Here is a 24,662-nt window from a genome sequence, read left to right on the forward strand (position 1 = left end):
TTAAACAGCTCTAAAAAATATCTTCATTCTTTCATTGACACTGCATCACGTTTCATCTGAAATGTCATCTGCAATGATTTCCTCCAAAGCATTGTCAATTTTGTCATAAATACTGTACCATTGCAGTATTCAGGGAAGTAATATTGTGGTCAAGTGAGAGTAAAAGAAATTATCTGTGACGAAATTAAGCAGATTGAAATGTCATAGTAATCTCACAAGTCTAGGCTAATACCGTGCGGAAATAGATGTTATCATGAAGGTGGTGTATATAAAAAAACATGAGGTTCAAATTGTTGAATTGGTATCTGACAGCAGGAATACCCACTGGAAATCTTTGCAGACAGAAGTACAGAAGAGAAGCTGCAAATTTAATATCCAAATAACGTCAAGAAAAAAAGAATATTTAAAAAAATATGTTAGCAAAGGTGAACTATTAATTCAACATGACACATTGTGAAAGATACATAAGAATTGCCTCATATCAATGCAGATCAATAACAGGATTGGAAGACCAACTAGCCAAGAAACGCCAACACATCGAGACAGCTACAAAGAAGAAAAAGAATGCAATACACATTATTATTGGCAATACACATTATTATTGCAAAAATCTATTAAAAGAAGACTATCCGACATAAAAGTTGTGAAAGTAGTAGATAAATGCAGAGTTTGACATTATAATAGAGACCAAACCAAGCACTTCATTAAGAAAATAAATTAATTACTCAGAAGGCTTTGGAGATATTTACCTTTTGTCAGCTGATTCCCATTGTATTTGATAATTCTAAGACCGAGTACTGCAACATGGTGAATCTGTAAGCAGACAAAACAGTGGACTTCATGAGATGACTTGAGCCAAACCAAGATGATCCCATACCGAGGATGATAGCAGGACCAGATACCAACTATGGACATCGCTCAGAGATGAAGGAGAAAGAGCATATCTAGGCCAGTCCCCAGGCAACAGGAATAAGATAAGTTTCTAATAAGAATATGCATATTTAATAGATAATATTTGTTATGACCTCATGTGAATGAAAGTTAGGTGTGGTACTCCTTAAGTTGTCAGAAAAATAACCAGTGCTAGATGTTCTCGCGAGTATCTTCACTAGAAATCGATTTATAAGTAGTCGGGCAGTCTTCTTTAACATATAAGTAAATCCCAGTCTAGAGGCAGCACCAAGTGAACAAGTAGCAGTGTCATATGATAGTAGGCAATGTGATTCAGAATGCATATATGAGGACTACATTGTTGTATTAAGGAAGGTTATATGATATTAAAAGGCCATCAGGGAAGAGAAAGTTTATGATGTATTGACAATGTGAGGATGCAATTGAGAATGTTCATATATGTATATAAAGGTATTTATGCATCAAGAGAGAGCCTCCGTGGCTCAGACGGCAGCACGTCAGCCTCACATCCCTGGATACCGTGGTTCAAATCCCGGTCACTCCATGTGAGATTTGTGCTGGACAAAGCGGGGGCAGGACAGGTTTTTCTCCGGGTACTCCGGTTTTCCTTGTCATCTTTCATTCCAGCAACACTCTGCATTCTCATTTCATTGCATTTGTCAGTCGTTAATAAATCACTTTGGGAGTGGTGACCCCATCGTACTAATAGCCTATAGATGATTCATTCCTTCATTCCCTGACCCGGTCAATGACTGGAGCACAGGTTGTGGGTTTTTCATTTTCATTTTTTCATTTATGCTTCAAGAGAGGTTATTAACACTAAGAAGAGTTAGACTTTAAGAAATATGAATGGAGATCGATGATTTACGATAGTAGTGTGTTACGTGAAGGAAATGAATGAAAGAGTAAATATCAAGATATTCTACATTGAGTTGAAGCAGGAAATGGAATGTATCGAATATTTAATGGGAAGAATGACGCAAATAAGGATCACAGGAGCTTCGAATTGTGAAGTTATGAGGATTATCGAGTAACGAGGTGCTGTAGGGTTAATACAACATATGTTAACGTGTAAGAATTAGGAAGATAAGCCACAATCATCGTATAAAAGCATATCCCTCTTAGAACAAGCAACTTATTTAGACATGGAACTAGTAAGATAGAACTTGAGGTGGACAGCTGTATTCTTATAAACAAACCAAGGTTCTGAAGCAAACTGTATGTCTTCTATTCAGATGCATGTAAGTTGATACATGTTAGATGATACTTTATAATTGTGTTATTGTGCACATGAATGCTAATTCTAAGACATTATGATAGATAACAAATTAAATTTAGGTACTGTCAGCGTATTTTGAGTAAATGGAAACTTATCTTATATCCTGCGGCTTGAGAAACCATGCATGAGCATGAGATAATGCCACAAATTCAAAGGAAAGAAATTAAGCCATGAAATAATATATTAATAAACTGTGATAGGTTCATACAGAGGTAGGTTAGATATTGAAATGTTATAAGTTGAGCAAGTATTTGTGTAAATTAATTTCCCTTTTTTGTAAAAGAAGAGTGTATAGATCTATTATTATAACTCATTAACATTGAACATAACGGGATTTAGGTAATTTCAGTGCAATTTTATTGTAAATAAGTGAGAGAGACAGGATGGAAGTGATCATTACAAATGAATTTAGTGCAAGAGACATTGATTTATTAAATTGTTCTGAGTTTCATAATCCATATTAACTTTATTTACTCTTCCAAAGTTTTCTTACTTTGCATAATAAATAATTCTAATTTTAAAGTTAACTTGAAGTGTCCATTTCTGAATTCTATATTAGTGTAAGATGTGTTAGTAGTAAGATGACAAGTTTTCAAGTACATTAAATTAGCCACATGTAGGTCAGATAGAGACGATCATCGGAGTGAATGACAGTTAGGTAACATAGACCGCACATTAACATCTGCTTTCCTTCTTCAGAATCCACGTAAAAACTAATCAGATCAACCCTTGACATTAGTTGGAATAGGCTACTATGTAATTAAGTAGAGGCTCATAGTCCAAAACAGAAATAACTGAAGAATTAAGACTGATAATTATGTTTTTTACAAGTAGGCCTAATATTTTAAAAGCAAACAGTACCAGAATGAACATTTCCTGTCCTGTGCCGTATTTCGATTTCTCTCAGATTCATATCCTGTCCCAAATGCTTCCCATATCATTTTTATCATCATACCTACAACATCAAACTCGCTACCATTGCATTTGTCAACATATTGATCTAATTTGTAACAAATATCCTCTGTATTCAACTGGTTATGAACAGCCATGTTGCTGCAATGTGTTTACATTCAGTCAGCTGTCTATTCTATCTAAGAAAACGTATAAAAAACACTTTATTTTGGGATTCCATGCATGCCAGTAGTAGCTAGGAAGCGTAGGGAAATCACTGGTTGCAAAACGTTATATGTTTAGCAGACAGATAGCAGAGGAAGTCGGTTTGAAAGTCGAGTACGCTTTACTACGCAACCCGCAGGAGACAATGTGCAACTTCAGTAAGCTTTACTATGCAATCCGCAGGAAAGATAGGTAGTATTCTGTCTTTTGAAGAATATGTTTTAAGCTTGTAAGCATGAACAGTTCGCTCCAGCTGTTGCTGCTAATCTTTCACAATACTCAGTTAATGAAGTTGGTTCTAAGCATTATAGTACTTGTGATTAATTTGTCAGAAAGAGAATTTAACTATTATTGCAAACAATAAACCTCATGATAATTCTGTACTGACTTACACTACATAAATAATCACTCTAAAGAGATGTATTATGGGTCCATCTTTTGATGCAATTTAAACTTGACACTAGGTGCATTGCAGTTGCGATCAACAGTATTCTGAAAGAAAGAGGTGGTAGTCAGATGGTACCAGGTCAGGGCAGTACAGCTGGTGTGGATGTAAGTCCCATCCAAGCAATTTCAAGGTGTCTTTCATTGATTGTGCTGTGTGAGATGGCACATTGTTGTGTAACAAAATCACTCTGCCATGTCTTCTGGCCCATTTCAATCTCTTTCAATCAATGCGTGATTTAAGTGATTCACTTTTTGGCGATAGTGTTGTGCAATAATGGTTTCACCAGGATTTAAGAGTTCATAATACACAGTACTCCCTGCACTGTCTTTCACATTGCAATCACCATGTTTGAATTGTTGAAAACATGTCTCGCATATTCTAACCGATGGAGCGTGTTCACCATGTTTCTACCAGCAAACCTTTGACTGCCTTTTTCTGTTGATTAAATAAGAAAAGCAATGTGTACTGCAAATGTTCTTTTTAGGCAGAAATGTCCACATGATCACTGAACCATACAACACAGATGCAATTTTTAGCAGACTCAATTTGTGTGTGTTGGTGGGTTAATCTCATACGAACAAACTGACGTGTGTGTCAAATTCATATGCTGCGTACTGTACGCTGGCACCATCTCTTAGTGAACCTGGTAAAGACTTGTGCATACATCTGGTACATTATGACACTCAGTTTTATCTGCTGTGGGATGTCCATTGCACTATATGGCAGGGAGGCCTGCTCCAGGGATGAGTAACATATGTCATCTGGTCAGAAAGATTGCATTATTATTGAATCCAAGGTTATAAGGTTTTATCCACATTAGAATTGAAGAATGAATATTCCAATGTTAGTAATTTTGAGAATTATGATGTTAGTAATGACCGTGATTACAGTAAAAGTGCTTAGAACCTGAGAAAATAACGCTGTACTTATCCTCTTATGTTCCAAAGTGCTTAGTCCACTCATGCACATAATTAATGTTATTACTGTAGTTTCATAACAGAATAAAAGATCAGCTTTGGGCATTTTTCTGTTATTATTTCTAACCATTCTCGTGCATGAAATAGCAGATGAAACAAATATTACAGGTTTGTCTTGAAGTAAACACCACCAAGTTGAAATTCACATGTACAACAATAAAAAGATGCTACTCCAAACATGCCGAAGAAGACATACATTTTGAAGCGATAAAGCTATCTACGGGCAGCACTTGATTAACCAGTCAGGACAATTTTTGATTAAATAGTTTTGAAGGAAGAAGCAGAGGAATTTTAACCATACAATGCATAATGATTCATATGTGAATCATACGATATTCTAGCTTGCTGCTTTAACCTGTTACTGTAAGTTGACCGTACCCATGGTGCAGCTTCCACTGTACAGCCAATCCAGCACGCGTACCAGTGATGCTTTTTATTTTTTAACACGTTGACTGCCAGGACACATAGCAAGAAATGTCCCGGTGGCCAAAGCATTTTTTCTAAAAGGCATGTAGTAAATAAGCAGTAAAGCAAAATTCGAAGTGATATTTCACTTAAGTGTTCAATGTACGTACGAAATACAATAAAAATTCTCAGCACCCCGAGGTACCGCCGTGGCCCCACAGAAAAGTTCACTGCATGGTTTTGCCTAGACGGCCAGAGCGGTACAGTCTAGCGGTACTAGAAGCTTGCATCGCATGATAGTACACATTGTAGATAACAGTGTGTGCCACGATTTGTTTACTAGCGCTAGGACAACAATCGCAAGGCACTCATTCTTTTACAGTAGGGTGTGTGTGAAATACTTGCGAGATATTTCTAAGTTATTTTACTAGTGAATGGAGAGGTTAGTTATAAAAATGTAACCGTTTTCTTCTCGAACTCGGAAAATAATGACGCTAGCCCTTCAGTATGAGATCTCTGGTAAGTAGTGTCCATGTCAAACTGGTCTATTACATTTTGCAACACAAATAACTCTTCACCAAATTAAATTTGAAGGATATTTATTTCCTATTTTCTCCTTGCCAAATGCTCAGCGGTAATGTAAAATTTTGCTATGTTGTCAATACAAATACGCTCATTTTTACGCTATATTTATTGCGATAACCGTAGAAATCAGCTCAGGTATGGGTGCAACAGTTTGGAAGGAATCAGTGTGGCCTATTGATTAGGTAAGCATAAGCTTGGGGTGAAAATGGGAAATCACAGAAATCCATAACCAGGTTTCGCAACAGTAGTGTTCAAACCCACAGTCTCCAAAATCTTGAGCTTGCGAGTTAGCTAACCCGGCACACCTAAGCGCATGGCTAAACTGATTGGACAAATACTCACATATTGCCGATAAAAGGAGGTTGGATTAATAAAAAATAAAGATTATATTTTGGAAACCAAGCACGCCAGAATTTGCTCCGAGGCCATAGCGGTACGCTAGCATAGCGAATTCAACGGCTCAGCGGTTCGCCGGCCCGGCAGGGAAAGTCAAATAGCAACACCTGTCAGCGGTACTTTGTACCGCCGTGGCCTCGTGAGACACTCACTCAGCGGTACAATGTACCGCTCTGGCAGCCAACGTGTTAAATAACAGACTACAAAACAGCCCTAAAACCAAACGTACTCCTTCCACCCCATCAACATCCTCGCGTACCAACCACCGTTTATTTTACGTGGGCCCTCCCCGGCACATTACCACAGCGTTCAGGATTACCTCTGGTTCAACCTCGAAAACATTACCGACCAATGGTCGCGCAAGTATACTTGCGCCTTGCAATACGTACCAATGGCCAGTAGGCAGTAACGATCGGTCTTTGAATGTTATATGCTTAGCGAAAAATTGTGAAATATCATGTATGTATTCTGTTGTGGCAAATCACATTGCATACGAGTGTTACGGTATTAGTGTCTTGTAATGCTTTCAGATAGGGCAACACTAATGCTCTCTGTAGGTACTGACTGTGGAACTATGACTTCCTTTAGTGAGATTTCTCCACCCAGTAGACAGTCTTACAGCGTCCTGCCAATGTTTTAGAAATGCCAACTATTCTTAAGTGGGACTAATACCTCAACACCATATGTGATGTGGTTTGCCACAATGGAGTATATGTATACAGTATTTCACAATTTTTCAGTAAGGTTTTAACATTCATAGACCGATCATTACTGCCTCCTGGCCATGGGTACGTATTGCAAGGTGCAGGTATACTTGCACGACCGTAGGTCAGTAATGTCTTTGAGGTTGAACCAGAGGTACTCCTGAAGCCTGTTGTAATGTGACAGGGAATGCCCACATAAAATAAACGGTGGTTGGTACGCGTGGATTTTGACGACGTGGAAATGAGTACTGTTCGTTGTAGGGCTGTTTTGTCATCTGTTATGTAAAAAAAATAATAAGGCATCACTGGTATATGTGTGGGATTGGCTGTACAGGTGAAGCTGCAGCAAGGGTACGGTCAACTTACAGTAACTAAGGTTAAGTTACGAGTAGGTTCCCACCTTCCAGTACTTACCAATTTCTGTATAATAGGTTTATTAATTACATAATATAAACCATCTTAATCTCTAGTACATGTTTCGTTCCGATTATGGAACATCTTCAGCTAAAATTTGACAAAATGGCAAGACAATTAAAACACATTGATGTTATGATGATACAAAAGCTAAAAGATACGATAAAATGGCACGAAGATTAAAACATATAATTATGATGATGAAATAAAATTACAGTAACAGGTTAAAGCAGCAAACTATAAAATTGTATGATTCATATATGAAGCATTATGCATAGTAGGGTTAATGCTTTCTCGGTGTTTTTCTTGAATCTTTTTTAACTGTACAATTTAGATATATTGGGAAACTCTGAAGGTATATATTTGTGTTTGAGAGTAACTCCCAGAAACGTGAAAGTTGAGCTCAGTATTTCTCTTTCATTATTACTTCAATGTTCGTCCAATTGTTGGCAACCATGAATTTGCTGTACATAGTATAGTTGTAGTTTGTGTTAGAAGTGATCAGTTTAGGATTCTTCCATAGTCAGTGTAACAATATAAGACAAGAAGGGTTTACCCATATTTTTGTCTACTTTGATATTTCCTTGGAAGTTATCCAAAATAATTCAGCAAAGAGCTTTTACAAAGGAGACTTTATTTAAGCAATGAAAAGTTTAAGCAGAGCAGTTGTAATAGTGTAACCCTTTTTAAAGCATGATTGTAAGTGCCATGTGGAGAATGGTTAATTACATATGATATACTTGGTCATACACAAGTCGTTCTGAATCTTAAGATGGTGCTGGGATAACTGAGTAACAGTAAGCAGAAGGTACAGTAGTTTAGGGTCAGGTTTCTTAGGTATTGGAATAACATGTGCATGTTTCTTGGGAGTTGAAAATGTTCCACTTTTAAGAGGGTACTTAAGTACTTGAATTGTTGATGAAAGGTACACTATCACTTTGGATTTAATTCACTAAAATACTTTCTGTACTTGGATGCAAGGGATCACTTGGAAAGTAGAATGGTGTGTATCATTGCTATGCTATACATCTACGCTTTGCTGTTTAACCCTTTCCCACAGAATATCTTTGACTCACTGTTGGGCGAAACCTAGAGTAATAATTTGCTTGTCAGGTGTAGTTGTGGAGTACCTTCACTAAATAATTTATTCTGTAAAAACCACCTAAGATATCACTTTCAAATTTTGTAACAATGGATAATACACTATAGTTATTCTAAAATAATACAGTGAGATCACCTAATTACACGCAAGACCCCCCTGTTCAGAATGATACATCAGGAAGCATCCAAAATGGAGCATAAAGTTAAATTTCTTGTTCTTGAAGTCAGTCTAAATTGCTGGACATGATGGGGCTCTTATTTTCTTGGTAATACAGAGAACGCAGGAATTCACCCTGAATCTCTCAATTTATTTCATATTTGTGATCAGTCGGATGAAGATATTTAGATAGCAAATCGTGCTTCCTCTCCGACATACAAACTATAAACAATTTCTGACTGAATGGGATTGGAAGATAAAGTGACATTAGTTGGAATAGGCTACTATGTAATTAAGTAGAGGCTCATAGTCCGAAACAGAATTAACTGAAGAATTAAGACTGATAATTATGATTTTTACAATTAGGCCTAATATTTTAAAAGCAAACAGTACCAGAATGAACATTTCCTGTCCTGTGCCGTATTTCAATTTCTCTCAGATTCATATCCTGTCCCAAATGCTTCCCATATCAGTTTTTTGATCATACCTACAACTTCAAACTCACTACCATTGCATTCGTCAACATATTGATCTAATTTGTAACAAATATCCTCTGTATTCAACTGGTTATGTGCAGCCATGTTGCTGCAATGTGTTTACATTCAGTCAGCTGTCTATTCTATCTAAGAAAACGTATAAAAAACACTTTATTTTGGGATTCCATGCATGCCAGTAGTAGCTAGGAAGCGTAGGGAAATCACTGGTTGCAAAACGTTATATGTTTAGCAGACAGATGGCAGAGGAAGTCGGTTTGAAAGTCGAGTACGCTTTACTACGCAGCCCGTGGGAGACAATGTGCGACTTCAGTAAGCTTTACTATGCAATCCGCAGGAAAGATAGGTAGTATTCTGTCTTTGAAGAATATGTTTTAAGCTTGTAAGCATGAACAGTTCGCTCCAGCTGTTGCTGCTAATCTTTCACAATACTCAGTTAATGAAGTTGGTTCTAAGCATTATAGTACTTGTGATTAATTTGTCAGAAAGAGAATTTAACTATTATTGCAAACAATAAACCTCATGATAATTCTGTACTGACTTACAATACATAAATAATCACTCTAAAGAGATGTATTATGGGTCCATCTTTTGATGCAATTTAAACTTGACACTAGGTGCATGGCAGTTGCGATCAACAGTATTCTGAAAGAAAGAAGTCAGATTCCATATCAGTCTCTCTTTACACTGGTGTATTCCTCAAACCAGGAGTTAGATATAATGGACATGAATGCAGACAAAATGATCATTGTTCCAGTCAGGTGGGAACAATGATGTGAGGGCACCTGGAAATAGGAGATGAAGGGAAAGTTAGAAATGAACTAAACAGATGAAGCAGTATGTGTATACTGGCTTCAGTGATGAAGTCATGTGAGGTGAATGGAGGCGGTTGGGTTACATGAAATAATTATGGACTGATCATATAGGATAAGAGAAGTAGGGGAAGATTATGACGAGAATGATTAGTTACAGATTTTAATATTTTAAAGATAAGAAGCGAGGAACTACATGAGATCACAGATCTAGTTAAAAATAGAGGATTTTGGAAGTGTATTATTCACAGAGACTTGCAGACTTAACACTGAAAGAGATAATAGTCTAAAAGGAAGATGTATGTATGCTGAATTCTTGTTGTCTGCTCCTAAGATAGGGACTGGTGTACTGTGTGAGTAAGGTGTCTGTGAACATTCCACAGTACTGCGTTTGTATAATTATCGTGGAATGTAATCGTCTTGTATTATTGTGGTTCAAAAATTGATTATGTTTAGTTGTACACTCCGGTCACAAGTCTGAAGAACCAAGTAGATAATTGAGTTCCTGCTGGTGATGAAGGACATTGAAGCCTGATTAGACTCCCCTGTGAATTCTGCAAACCGTCTGACTTTGCTTTGCACAATGCACAGAGTACAGTGGTCTACATTTAAGAAACCCCAGATAAACTTGACTTTAGAACTTCCCTCTAGAAATGCCAAACAACTTTCCAGGTGAAATATGTTTATCAGCATTCATTAATTTCACTTTTTCTTTGGAATTTCTTCGTGGTTTATCAGATAAAATACTGCTTAAGTGGTGCAACTCTTTGTTTCTGAACTCATCTCTTCTTTAGGTATACTTTGAACTTTGAAATATCTTTTTCTGTTTTGCTAATTGCTTTACATCGCACCGACACAGATAGGTCTAATGGCAGTGATTGAAATGTCTTTTTCACTTCAAAATGAACGTCAGGGTCTATAATGTTGTATCCGTATGTACTTCATGATCTATGTATTCATAGCATGATTTTAGATTTCAGTTCATTTATAATGACTGTTATACTCATTTTCAAAGCACCTGATTTTCTTCAAGAAAAATACATTTTGCTTGACTTAAAAAAATGTTTGCATACATATAGCATGACACACTAGTTTTAAAATGAAGTCTGTTTTTGTGGTAGTTAAAAATAAATGTGATGGAAAGGAAGGTCTTAAAAGTAGGACTGTTAGGCAGTACCATATGGCTGATAAAGCAGGTATGAGGCAGTTTCTAAAAAGTAACTATGATCGGTGGAAAACGGTAAATAAAAATGTAAACAGACTCTGGGATGGGTTTAAAGACATTGTTGAGGAATGCGAAAACAGGTTTGTACCTTTAAGGGTGGTAAGGAATGGTAAAGAACCACCTTATTATAATAGAGAAATAAAGAGACTAAGAAGGAGGTGCAGACTGGAAAGAAATAGAGTTAGAAATGGCTGTGGAAGTAAGGAGAAAGTGAAGGAACTTACTAGAAAATTGAATCTAGCAAAGAAGGCAGCTAAGGATAACATGATGGCAAGCATAATTGGCAGTCATACAAATTTTAGTGAAAAATGGAAGGGTATGTATATGTATTTTAAGGCAGAAACAGGTTCCTAGAAGGACATTCCAGGAATAATTAATGAACAAGGGGAGTGTGTATGTGAGGATCTTCAAAAGGCAGAAATATTCAGTCAGCAGTATGTAAAGATTGTTGGTTACAAGGTTAATGTCGAGATAGAGGAAGAGACTAAGTCCAAAGAAGTAATAAAATTTACGTATGATAACAATGACATTTACAATAAGATACAAAAGTTGAAAACTAGAAAAGCGACTGGAATTGATCAGATTTCTGGGGATCTACTAAAGACAATGGGTTGGGATATAGTACCATATCTGAAGTACTTATTTGATTATTGTTTGGCCGAAGGAGCTATACCAGATGAATGGAGAGTTGCTATAGTAGCCCCTGTGCATAAAGGAAAGGGTGATAGACATAAAGCTGAAAATTACAGGCCAGTAAGTTTGACGTGCATTGTATGTAAGCTTTGGGAAGGCATTCTTTCTGATTATATTAGACATGTTTGTGAAATTAATAACTGGTTCGATAGAAGGCAATTCGGTTTTAGGAAAGGTTATTCCACTGAAGCTCAACTTGTAGGATTCCAGCAAGATATAGCAGATATCTTGGATTCTGGAGGTCAAATGGACTGTATCGCGATTGACATGTCTAAAGCATTTGATAGGGTGGATCATGGGAGACTACTGGCAAAAATGAGTGCAATTGGACTAGACAAAAGAGTGACTGAATGGGTTGCTATATTTCTAGAAAATAGATCTCAGAGAGTTAGAGTAGGTGAAGCTTTGTCTGACCCTGTAATAGTTGAGAGGGGAGTTCCTCAGGGCAGTGTTATCGGACCTTTATGTTTTCTTATATATATAAATGATATGAGTAAAGGAGTGGAATCGGAGGTAAGGCTTTTTGCGGATGATGTTATTCTCTATAGAGTGATAAATAAGTTACAAGATTGTGAGCAACTGCAACGTGACCTCGAAAATATTGTGAGATGGACAGCAGGCAATGGTATGTTGATAAACGGGGCTAAAAGTCAGGTTGTGAGTTTCACAAATAGGAAAAGTCCTCTCAGTTTTAATTACTGCGTTGATGGGGTGAAAGTTCCTTTTGGGGATCATTGTAAGTACCTAGGTGTTAATATAAGGAAAGATCTTCACTGCGGTAATCACATAAATGGGATTGTAAATAAAGGGTACCGATCTCTGCACATAGTTATGAGGGTGTTTAGGGGTTGTAGTAAGAATGTAAAGGAGAGTGCATATAAGTCTCTGGTAAGACCCCAACTAGAGTATGGTTCCAGTGTATGGGACCCTCACCAGGATTACCTGATTCAAGAACTGGAAAAAATCCAAAGGAAAGCAGCTCGATTTGTTCTGGGTGACTTCCGACAAAAGAGTAGCGTTACAAAAATGTTGCAATGTTTGGGTTGGGAAGAATTGAGAGAAAGAAGAAGAGCTGCTCGACTAAGTGGTATGTTCCGAGCTGTCAGCGGAGAGATGGCGTGGAATGACATTAGTAGACGAATAGGTTTGAATGGCGTCTATAAAAGTAGAAAAGATCACAATATGAAGATAAAGTTGGAATTCAAGAGGACAAACTGGGGTAAATATTCATTTATAGGAAGGGGAGTTAGGGATTGGAATAACTTACCAAGGGAGATGTTCAATAAATTTCCAATTTCTTTGAAATCATTTCGGAAAAGGCTAGGAAAGCAACAGATAGGGTATCTGCCACCTGGGCGACTGCCCTAAATGCAGATCAGTATTGATTGATTGATTGAACAATGTTAAAAAATCTATGTATAACCTAAAAAACTTGTTTGCCTTATTTTGACCAGTGGGAAAAGATTCACTCCTTACCAAATGCCTGTTTGAAGAAATAATTAGACTAGTTGAAGAGCAAACTTGTGATTTTAGTTCTGAACATGCCATTGTCCTCAAATTTAGATCAGGATCACCCTTTAAAAGGATTTGGAGATCTAATGAAGAGAAGTAAAATAAGAACTAAAGTCCTAAGTATGAGGGCTTTTCATCAGATCAAGGGGCAAAAGGATACGTTGAAAGGACAAATGAGAGCAAACAATCTTGAAAGATGCTAGTGGAAGAAGCCGTATCATTCATAAAGCGAAGTAGTCAAGTGCTGGTATGCTATGCTGAGAAGATTAGCTGATACACACAACGACAAATTATACCTTAGCTATGTTGAATGCTAAAAATTGTTACTATCCTCAAAGGAAAACAAAATTAAGTGAAAGTACAAGACTTGCTGAACCATACTTCCTTCAAAAGTTGATTAATATCACCCGACAAGAGTGATAAGAATTATATATGACATACTAAATGGGTCTTTGCTGGCAGCACTGGCCGCTTCCTATGTTATAAATCATGGTCATATGGACGACAGCATGACCAGAGCTCGTTTATATCATCTGTTGGACGTCTGCACCTTGTTGAGCATAAAACAGGAATTATTGCATGGAAAAAGCTAAAAACCTCATCTGCTTAATTACGCAGGCCTGTTCGAATGCACTGGGTTCATGAAATATCGGAAGTTACTCGGGTGGGTATATAAAGGTTCAAAATGAGAATTTATAAATTTTAATTATAAATTACACTGAAGTGCAGCATCCCATAATACTATCAATGATAAATGGAAAAATATGCAATGCACAGTCTTTATGGTGAGAAAATTTCAGAAATGGACGATCTACAAAAAATGGCTGTAAAATCCATGGACTATTTGGAGCTTGAATTTGGATTTGGATTTTCAGTTCTGCTTGCCCATTTTGTACTGCCTGGATTTTGAAAAATGGCAAGTGAGCATGAAAGATTGTAATGGAAAACTGTTCAAAAGAGAAACATTCTACAAAACTCCTTCAGAACCAGATTAGGTTTTCTCCAAAGCCAGAATATGGCAATACTGCCCAAAGGTTTTTGAAAATCCTCAGAATGCTTTGGAAATACCAGTATTAGGGTTAGAGTGTGAGTCAATAAATTGTTTCAGAATAATTAAGAGCAATTTCTTCTGGTCATGAAATTAATACTTCAATGTTCAACTGCTACTGCAGTGAACAGCAAGTTTATATGTTCGGCTATAACCGTGGTATTAAATGCCTCCAAAACTACTCAAAATACTTATCCATGGATCTTCCATTTTAGAAGCAACTCTTTTGCTGATTGGGGAACTTTCGAAGAAGCATTATAGTCAAGAAAATATAGTGAAAACCATAACAGAAATTCCTTGACAATTTCCAATAATTTTTACTTATTCAGTAGACTATTGCCAATCTCCAATCAGGTAATTTCTGGCACAGAACGTCTGCCAAGGAAGAAAAGAGGATGGTTGTCCCAGGAAGTGTTTAATTTACTTTCAGTACATGACGATAAAACAAAGCAGGAAAGGGAAGAAGGAGCAGACACAACTGAATATGAGGTTGAGTACGTATATAACTGTAAATAGTTTTATGAATTAACATAATTTAACATTTTGTATAAAACTGTTTGTTTCATATTTCGTTTGAATCTGGCCCACACTGTTGTGGTTGCGCTGCTGCACTTTGTCCCAGAATAACCATCTGAAGATGTTTATTAAATTTCTCTTGGCATAATCGAATGCCAATTTTAAGTCGAATTCTCAATGAGTGGCGCTGACTGAGATGACGAAACCAGATGTCTGCAGAAGTGGTTGTGCAAGGAAATCACCCAATTACCATCAAATTCCTGCCCTACCATGGCTCCAGTGTGTGGCACGGGTTGCATTAAGAGTAGTGGGCATTTTTCCAACCAGTACCTCACAAATGTGACGAAAGCTATATTTAATCTTGCCAGAGACTTCAGGGGAGCAAAAAACTATTGGGAGTCAGTGTGGGAGAGTATGTATGTTAAAAGACAATGCAGTAATCTAAAATACAAAACTAATAATAATAATAATAATAATAGACTAGAAGTACTGTTCCACATTTGCTGATGACATCTCAAGTTAGTGGTAAAAAGGCAGCTGGCATGATGCTAAGAGTGACGCATTGAAGTCCTGTCTGAACTACTGAGGAGAAAGAACACAGAGGGGAACATCATTATCATTAAGGTAACATGAAAAATGTCAACAATTACTAGGGAGATGTACACAGAATTTTAGCATGATGTCTTTACACTAACTCATAATAAGCTCATCGGACAAAAATTAGTCACGCCTGGAGAAATCATTACAAGCATAATTTAATACCGCCTCTGTACTTGATAGCCACCTGGATTTGGCTAGCGTCTTCAACATAGTGCGTCTATGTCACTGAGGATTTGATTGCAAAAAAACAACCAAATTACAGGGATGGTGATATCAGTGTCCTATAGATTTTCAATGGGGTTCAGGTCAGGTGATTTTTCAGGCCAATTGAGATGTAGTAGGTTTGGGGAGGGTTCATCATAAAACCGGGCACTTATGAGTCCAGCCCGATGAACTTTGTTGTTGTCATCTTAAAAAATCGTGATTTCAGTAACATACTCATTATGCTGCTTCATGTTAGTGGTCACCTCAGTGAGCAGACCCAGTCCATGATATGAAACCCACCTCCAGCTTGAACCTGACAACTCGCATCATTGGAATACAGGCAAAAGTATGATCTGCCAGTCAGGTACTGTCCACGTTCAGTGATTTCTAGCCCATTGAATGTGTGTAGCTTTATGTACTTGGTCTCATGCAAGGTGACCCACTCCAAATGTTCTTTCGCTAACAGGTTGGGATGGACCTTTATTCACCGAGTGCAGCAATTCATGTCAGGTTTGGGCGATTTTGATTCACAAGCCGTGAAACGCGTCTCCGGCCCCCCTCAGGATCTTTTTGTAACCACAATACTGATGTTGCATTTCATGGCCACGTACCACTGCTTGTAGACACTTTGAACAGTCCGCTGCAAACCACCAACACATCCAGCAACTTACGCACCATATGGACGTGGCCTAACATGATTCCCCCCCGTTGGCCGTTTTGTCAGAGCCTTACATGTACCCATGTTGATGTACACTGTCCTGTTGAAGCATCAGTGTCCCACTGATTGCTACTGCCTTGTGCTCACGTAGAGGCAGTGCGCATGTGGTTGAGCACGGGACTCATTCCCTGCACCATCTCTACAGGCTTAACGATCCATCCCTGCGTGCACACTAGGGTGGGTAATTTTTTGTCCAGTGAGCTTATTCAGTTCATAAAAAGTAAAAATCATTAAAAAATTCAAAAATACAAATTAAAGTGTGATTTTAAATACTCCGACGGTGTTATTTGAAGAACAAAAAATACCACTCTGGCTTAATCAAATGATATAATTTTCAGGTAAAATACATTAATAGATGTTTTTTTTTGCTAGGGGTTTTACGTCGCACCGACACGGATAGCTCTTATGGTGACGATGGGATAGGAATGGCCTAGGAGTTGGAAGGAAGCGGCTGTGGCCTTAATTAAGGTACAGCCCCAGCATTTGCCTGGTGTGAAAATGGGAAAACTCGGAAAACCATCTTCAGGGCTGCCGATAGTGGGATTCGAACCTACCATCTCCCGGATGCAAGCTCACAGCCGCACGCCTCTACGCGCACGGCCAACTTGCCCGGTCCAAATAAATGTTTTGGTTGTCAAGAATTTTCTAATTTTATTTCTTTCGGCATACTGAAGAACCTGGTATGGATTAACTAAGTTGAGACTGAAAAAGTCCACTATAACATAATAGGACCCAAATACTTACGATTGCACAGTTAAATGCGCTAGCTGTGTAAAATTAACGTGCGACCTGCAAGTGTTATATTTTTTTTTTTTAAATATTTGAATGCAAGTGAATATGTTTATGAACTTTCATTGGATGTATTGAATGCTGTGCTCAGGTGAGCTCATCTTATTTCATGTAGAATGCCTGTTATTAGTTTTCCTAACTGCTGAAGCATCACCCAATAACTTTCTACTCTTATAACACACATTTCCTCTCCATTGCAGCTTACCTTGAAGAATGATAGGCTGTTTTAGAAATAAATAAGTTGCATTGTATTAGGATATCAGCAAGTTGGTTGCATGAACTTTTACCTTCTGCAGCAAATCTCGAGGGATACTCACTGTTGTAACATGATCTCATTGACAGATGAGCAAGTGGAATAGCTGTTTTGCTACAGGAGAGATTTAAAATGTAGGATTATATGCAACTCAAACAGAAACCTTACCCTGAGACCTGAATATGTGGTTTTTGAAGTCACCTCTAATTTGAAAATATTAATAGGAATTTTATATAATTCACCTAATAGACAAAGCTGCTTTCATAGATCTTAATTCAGTGTATGAAATTTTTATAGTCATGGACGTCTTAAAAGAGACCAGCGAATGAGCCAACGTTTTCAGAATGACAGTCCTACCGCTTATCACTACAAATCATGTTATCCACCTTGTACACCCGACTTGCACATTACGTGTATTATCATTGCAAATTAACACTAGAAAATGATTAAACCACATGATGTCAAAATAAACCCACAATTAGTACCAAATTAGCTGACATTTTTCATATGTTTGATGCTGTTGTAGTACAGAATTAACAGTTACAAAGTGCCCATCTGGCTTACCAACAATCAAACTCAAGGACACAAAACAAATGATGGCACACACACTGTCGATTGCCAGCACTACCACAAGAAACACTAGAGGACTGGGAAGTGATGAAATCTGGGCAAACTAAAGTCCAAAGGACCTCAACAGAGGGTGGATCTTGGACAATAGGATAGAACAATTCATGAGAAATACCATAAAACACCATAAATAGTTTAAACCACATACAAATTTTAATGAAGGAAGAGTGTTCTTCTTTACATAGTAACACAAATTAATGATTTTGTTAAATGAAGGAAACAAACTAAAATTAATCTTAAATAAATGAAAAAGTTAAAAAGAAATAAATTTATACACTGAATCAATTAAGAGGAAGGGATTTAAAAAAACTTGTATGATAATCTGGATAGTTCTAAACTAATAATATAAGTTTCCAAACTGACAATTATTTTCCAAATTCATACTTAATACTTTCAGAATTTAAAAATTGTAGCATTACAATTAATGTTTCAAAAAATAGAAAATCATTCAAAGGATTTCCAGTTAAAATATGAATAACGATTAGACTAAAAACATGCATCCTGAGCAAGAAAACTCAAATTATGGTACCCGGTGAACCTAATCACAACTATGTATTACACCATTAAAAAGTTTTAAGAGGTGCAGTTCTTTTGGACCACACTTTTTTATAGAACCTTAATATATGACCATACCATACATCAATAACCTGCTGTTAAAGAAGGTCAATGGATATATCAATTTGAGTCCAGTTGATGAATATGAAAAGTGACATAAGACCAGAAATTTTTTGACGCAATAAGCTAGGATGGCAGTCATATGGAAGAAACGCAACTGTCTTCAGATTGAATATGCCAGTAAATCTGAAGAAAATGGTTTATGATCAGTGCATTCAACCTATGCTGACTTACGCCTGTGGGACCTGCACACTGAACAAATTTATAAAAGGGAATCATAGGACAGCACAGAGAGGCATGGAAAGATAAATGCTGGGTTTTGTAAGGAAAGATAATAAGAGAGCAGATGACATCAGATCGGTCACTAAAGTTAATAACATCCTTGAGGGAATAGCTACCTTAAAATGGAAATGGGCTGGACATATTGCTCGAAGGGAAGATGGACTAAGCTAGTGTTAGAATGGAGTCCAAGAGATCATCAGAGGCCGAGAGGAAGCCCGCCACGCAGATGAAACAAATACATCGAGAGAGTAGCTGGTGCTACCTGGTAGGGAACTGCTCCAGACTGTTCTATCTGGGAGTTCTGCTAAAGACTTATCTGACTTACAGAGGACATGTCATGTAATGACAGAATTGACTGATGGTGATGAACTGTTGAGAGCTTTCTAATAGAAGATTGAAGTGCATATTAAATTGCAACTCACATTTAAAAGTAGGTCACAGTAAATTAAACCAAGAAAATTTAAAACAGAAGGGGAAACACCCCAACCAACAAATTTAAAACTCCTTGAATGGCAAAAGAGTCTGCTACATGCCTAAACACATTTTCACTCAAGGAAAACAATAAATGCTTGCACAATCACCACCACCACAAATAAAAGATATTGTAGAGATCACATTTCTTAAATTTCACTGTGAATGTTATTTAATATGAGGTACTTGTGAACACAGTCACCATCAGTCAAAGACTTGACATACACTACTCAAGCATCTAATCAACAATGCTTTGTCAGTCAATATCAGTCAATAATGATTTGCATTTAGGGCAGTCGCCTAGGTGGCAGATTCCCTATCTGTTGTTTTCTTAGCCTTTTCTTAAATAATTTCAAAGAAATTGGAAATTTATTGAACATCTCCCTTGGTAAGTTATTCCAATCCCTAACTCCCAATTTGTCCTCTTAAATTCCAACTTTATCTTCATATTGAGATCTTTCCTACTTTTAAAGATGTCACCCAAACTTATTCGCCTACTAATGTCATTCCACATCATCTCTCTGCTGACTGCTTGGAACATACCACTTAGTCGAGCAGCTCATCTTCTTTCTCTCAGTTCTTCCCAGCCCAAACTTTGCAACATTTTTGTAATGCTACTCTTTTATCGGAAATCACTCAGAACAAATCGAGCTGCTTTTCTTGGGATTTTTTCCAGTTCTTGAATCAAGTAATCCTGGTTAGGGTCCCATACTCTAGTTGGGGTCTTACCAGAGACTTATATGCCCTCTCCTTTACATCCTTACTACAACTCTTAAACACCCTCATAACCATGTGCAGAGATCTGTACCCTTTATTTACAATCCCATTTATGTGATTACCCCAATGAAGATCTTCCCTTATATTAACACCTAGATACTTAACAATGATCCCCAAAAGGAACCTTCACACCATCAACGCAGTAATTAAAACTGAGAGGACTTTTTCTATTTGTGAAACTCACAACTTGACTTTTAACCCCGTTTATCAACATACCATTTCCTGCTGCCCATCTTAGAACATTATCGAGGTCACGTTGCAGTTGCTCACAATCTTCTAACTTATTTATTACCCTATACAGAATAACATCATCTGCAAAAAGCCTTACCTGTGATTCCACTCGTTTCTAACATAATTTATATATATAAGAAAACTAAGGTCCAATAATGCTGCCTTGAGGAATTCCCCTCTTAATTATTACAGGGTCAGATTAAGCTTCACCTACTCTAATTCTCTGAGATCTATTTTCTAGAATGATAGCAACCAATTCAGTCACTCTTTTGTCTAGTCCAATTGCACTCATTTTTGCCAGTAGTCTCCCATGATCTGCCCTATCTAATGCTTTAGACAGGTCAATTGTGATACAGTCCATTTGACCTCCTGAATCCAAGATATCTGCTATATCTTGCTGGAATCCTACAAGTTGAGCTTCAGTGGAATAACCTTTCCTCAAACCAAACTGCCTTCTATTGAACCAGTTATAAATTTTATATTTCATGTCTAATATAATCAGAAAGAATGCCTTCCCAAAGCTTACATGCACTGCATGTCAAACTTACTGGCCTGTAATTTTTGGTTTTATGTCTATCACCCTTTCCTTTATACGCAGGGGCTACTATAGCAACTCTCAATTCATTTTTGTATAGCTCCTTCAACTAAACAATAATCACATAAGTACTTCAGATATGGTACTATATCCCAACCCATTGTCTTTAGTATATCCCAAGAAATCTTATCAGTTCCAGCCGCTTATCTAATTTTCAAATTTTGTGTCTTATTGTAAATGTAATTGTTATCATATGTAAATTTTAATACTTGTTTAGCATTAATCTCCTCCTCTATCTGGACATTATCCTTGTAACCCACAATCTTTACATACTGCTGACTGAATACTTCTGCCTTTTGAATATCCTCACATACACACTCCCCTTGTTCACTAATTACTCCTGGAATGTCCTTCTTGGAACCTGTTTCTGCATTAAAGTACCTATACATACCCTTCCATTTCTCACTAAAATTTGTATGACTGCCAATTATGCTTGCCATCATGTTATCCTTAGCTGCCTTCTTTGCTAGATTCAATTTTCTAGTAAGTTCCTTCACTTTCTCCTTACTTCCACAGCCATTTCTAACTCTATTGCTTTCCAATCTGCACCTCATTCTTAGTCCATTTATTTTTCTCTTGTAATAAGGTGGGTCTTTACCATTCCTTACCACCTTTAAAGGTACAAACCTGTCTTCACATTCCTCAACAGTTGCTTTAAACCCATCCCTGAGTCTGTTTACATTTTTATTTACCCTTTTCTACCGACCATAGGTACTTTTTAGAAACTGCTTCATGCCTGCTTTATCAGCCAGATGGTACTGCCTCATAGTCCTACTTTTAAGACCTTCCTTTCTATCACATTTTTTTTTAACTATGACAAAGACAGCTTCGTGATCACTAATGCCATCTATTACTTTGGTTTCTCTATAGAGCTCATCTGGTTTTATCAGCACCACATCCAGGATATTTTTCCCTCTGGTTGGTTCCATCACTTTCTGAATCAGCTGTCCTTCCCATATTAGCTTATTTGCCATTTGTTGGTCATGCTTCCTGTCGTTCGCGTATCCTTCCCAATTGACATTTGGTAAATTCAGATCTCCTGCTACAATCACATTTCATTCCATGTTGTTCCCACATAGCTGATTATCTTATTAAATAATTCTGAATCCATGTCAGCATTACCCTTTCCCGGTGGTTACACTGCAAAAACATCAAGTTGCCTATTATCTTTAGAGATGAGCCTTACACGTAGAATTGCATGTTTCTCATACTTAACTTTTTCGTAGCTTACAAATTCTTCATTCACCAGAATAAATACTCCCCCTTCCCACCATTCCTATCCTGTCTCTAAACGATACACTCTCCAGTTCCATGATAAAATTTCTGCATCCATTATATAATTTCTCAGCCACGATTCAGCTCCTATTACAATATCTGGTAAATATATATCTACTAGCAAATGTACCTGTGCTTCGCTACGGTATTCTACAATGTATAAGGATATCAAAATAAATTGCTGAACATGAAGTGAATGAAAAATTTTAATTGAATGTCTCTTGGTGTTATCTGAGAAAAAGCATAGGGAGGTCCGCAGACGTTGTTTCCAATGTGAAGTGCGAGTTGCAGAGTTGTGATGATAACGACAGGTCCACTTGTCTGCCGCAATTCACTATGCGTAACGACAGTCACATTTTGATGGGTAAATTTTTTTATAATTGGGAGCACCTATACCTAATGATAAAGAGGATCAGGTAAAAGGGTTTTAAAAAATGCACACTCTCTTGCCTTCTGCTAGTCAAATCAAGAAGGGAATTATGCATTACAGTGGTACACAGGCGTTGGAGAACTATTCCATTCCTATTGCTAGTTAAAGTCGATGTGGGGAGTACTGATTACAACAGCGGACACCCTCCTGCTGAGAGTCACTATTGATTTGTAAAGTATTAATTACAATGTAAGACACACCCCTTTCTAGATTGCTGCAAATCGACTTAAAGTAATAAATGCAGATCGACATATGGAGGTATATGCATGTTCACCTTCATTTATAGAATAACTGCTGCTAATCAGTGCATTCATATTGGAAAAACGGATTGTATAAAAAGACGACTCTGGCCTCATTTAGTTATCTAATTGGCTGGCCCTATAATATTTCCTCATATGTCATCTATTTAAAGGCAAGATTATTTTAGAATCGTTGAATAGGGTGAAATTTGTGTAAGGTTTTCACACAGTGAATTACTTTTCAGATAATTATGCGACACCTTCAAACATAGAATTTGGCTGGGTGGGCCAATATTCGTTTAGAATTCGATGATCCCATCTTTCCTATAAGTGACTCAAACCATCAATTACATGTGTACAAAGTGCAAAATTTAGGTAAATCCAGAAATAGAGCCAAATTTAACATAAGGGATAGAGATACGACAAAAAGTCATAGGACCAAAGTTGTAGATCACTCCAAATTGAACAGAGATTGTGCCATCCGTTTTGTGATACGACTTACCGTTTAGCCACCAAATACCTCGAAAGGAAAGTCTGCACCACCATAAAAATTGCCTCCGTATTTCGATATTTTTGGGGGGTAAAAAATAAATGTTTTAAACATCTCGTAAAATTTCGATCGGTTACAGGCAAAAAGCTATAATTTTGCCAAATTTCTATTTTCTAATTCGTCTGGGAGATTGTGCTGCCATCTTGATATGGGGGAGGGGGTTAAAAATTAGGACTTTCAGGAAACTTTTAAGCCCATGAAACCTATAGGTTATCGTTCAGGATAAATATCACCGACTGTGTTCTTATGCACATTTGAAAGTGCCAATGTGTCCCTATCAGAGAATTTTGAGAATTTTAGATTTTTCTATGGATCCTGAAGTCATCAGGTTGTCTGGTACCAAGTTTTAAGTTTCTAGGATGCCTAGAATGGTCTCATTAATTCACGTCTGTTTTCATCTTTATGCCTTAATGTATATATGTATAGTACAGTATATATAGATTGCGCCAAACTGACTTCTATTTATTAATATGGATTATATATTTCATTTGCTTCCGAAGTGGTTCTAGGGGCGTCTTACTCCCACAGTATATTTTCCAGGTAGTAAGTCATACTTGAAAGTCATACTGGAACATACACACGTCTGTTACCTTGGGCATTCTTGACCATTTATTTTTTCACCCTTTCTCACCCTCTGTGCCAAAGGGGGGAATTTTTGTAGCTAGACTTTAAAAATCCGGAATGTTACTATTCATCTCAGCGACCCAGAAAACTATGGATTAGGCAGTATATTCGATTATTATTATATCTCACTCCCCCTCCCCCCTAAAGGGGGTTAAACTTTGAGTTTTAAAAATCGGGAGTGTTACTATTCATCTCAGCGACCCCGAAAACTATGGCTTCGACACTATTTTCGGTTATTTTTAAATCTGAATCCCCCTCACCCCCAACCAGAAAGGGGGATGAACTTGGACTTGTAAAATATCCAGGGTCTCACCATTCATCTCAGCGACCCCGACAACTATGGATTCAACATTATTTTCGTTTATTTTCATATATCACTCTCCAATTGCCACCCACCACACAGGGGGCTGAACTTTAAAATTTCCGGAGTGCCATTATTCATCTCAGCGACCTTGAAAAGTATGGATTTGACAATTCTTCCGATGATTTTTATATCACACCCCCTTCGCCCCCCCGCCCCTAATGGTTCCTGGGGTGTCCTCCCCCTATGTGGTTTGTCTCCTGATACTAAAATTTTGAAGTGTACAA

General features: G+C 37.3%; 1 protein-coding gene across 3 annotated transcripts in view; it reads left to right on the forward strand.

Moving 5' to 3' along the window:
• Positions 1-24,662, forward strand: part of LOC136865921 (uncharacterized) — a 333,721-nt gene that overhangs the window by 30,091 nt on the left and 278,968 nt on the right. The window lies entirely within an intron of this gene.

The sequence above is a fragment of the Anabrus simplex genome, chromosome 3, assembly GCF_040414725.1.
Source record: "Anabrus simplex isolate iqAnaSimp1 chromosome 3, ASM4041472v1, whole genome shotgun sequence".
In the NCBI taxonomy this organism is placed as follows: Eukaryota; Metazoa; Arthropoda; class Insecta; order Orthoptera; family Tettigoniidae; genus Anabrus; species Anabrus simplex.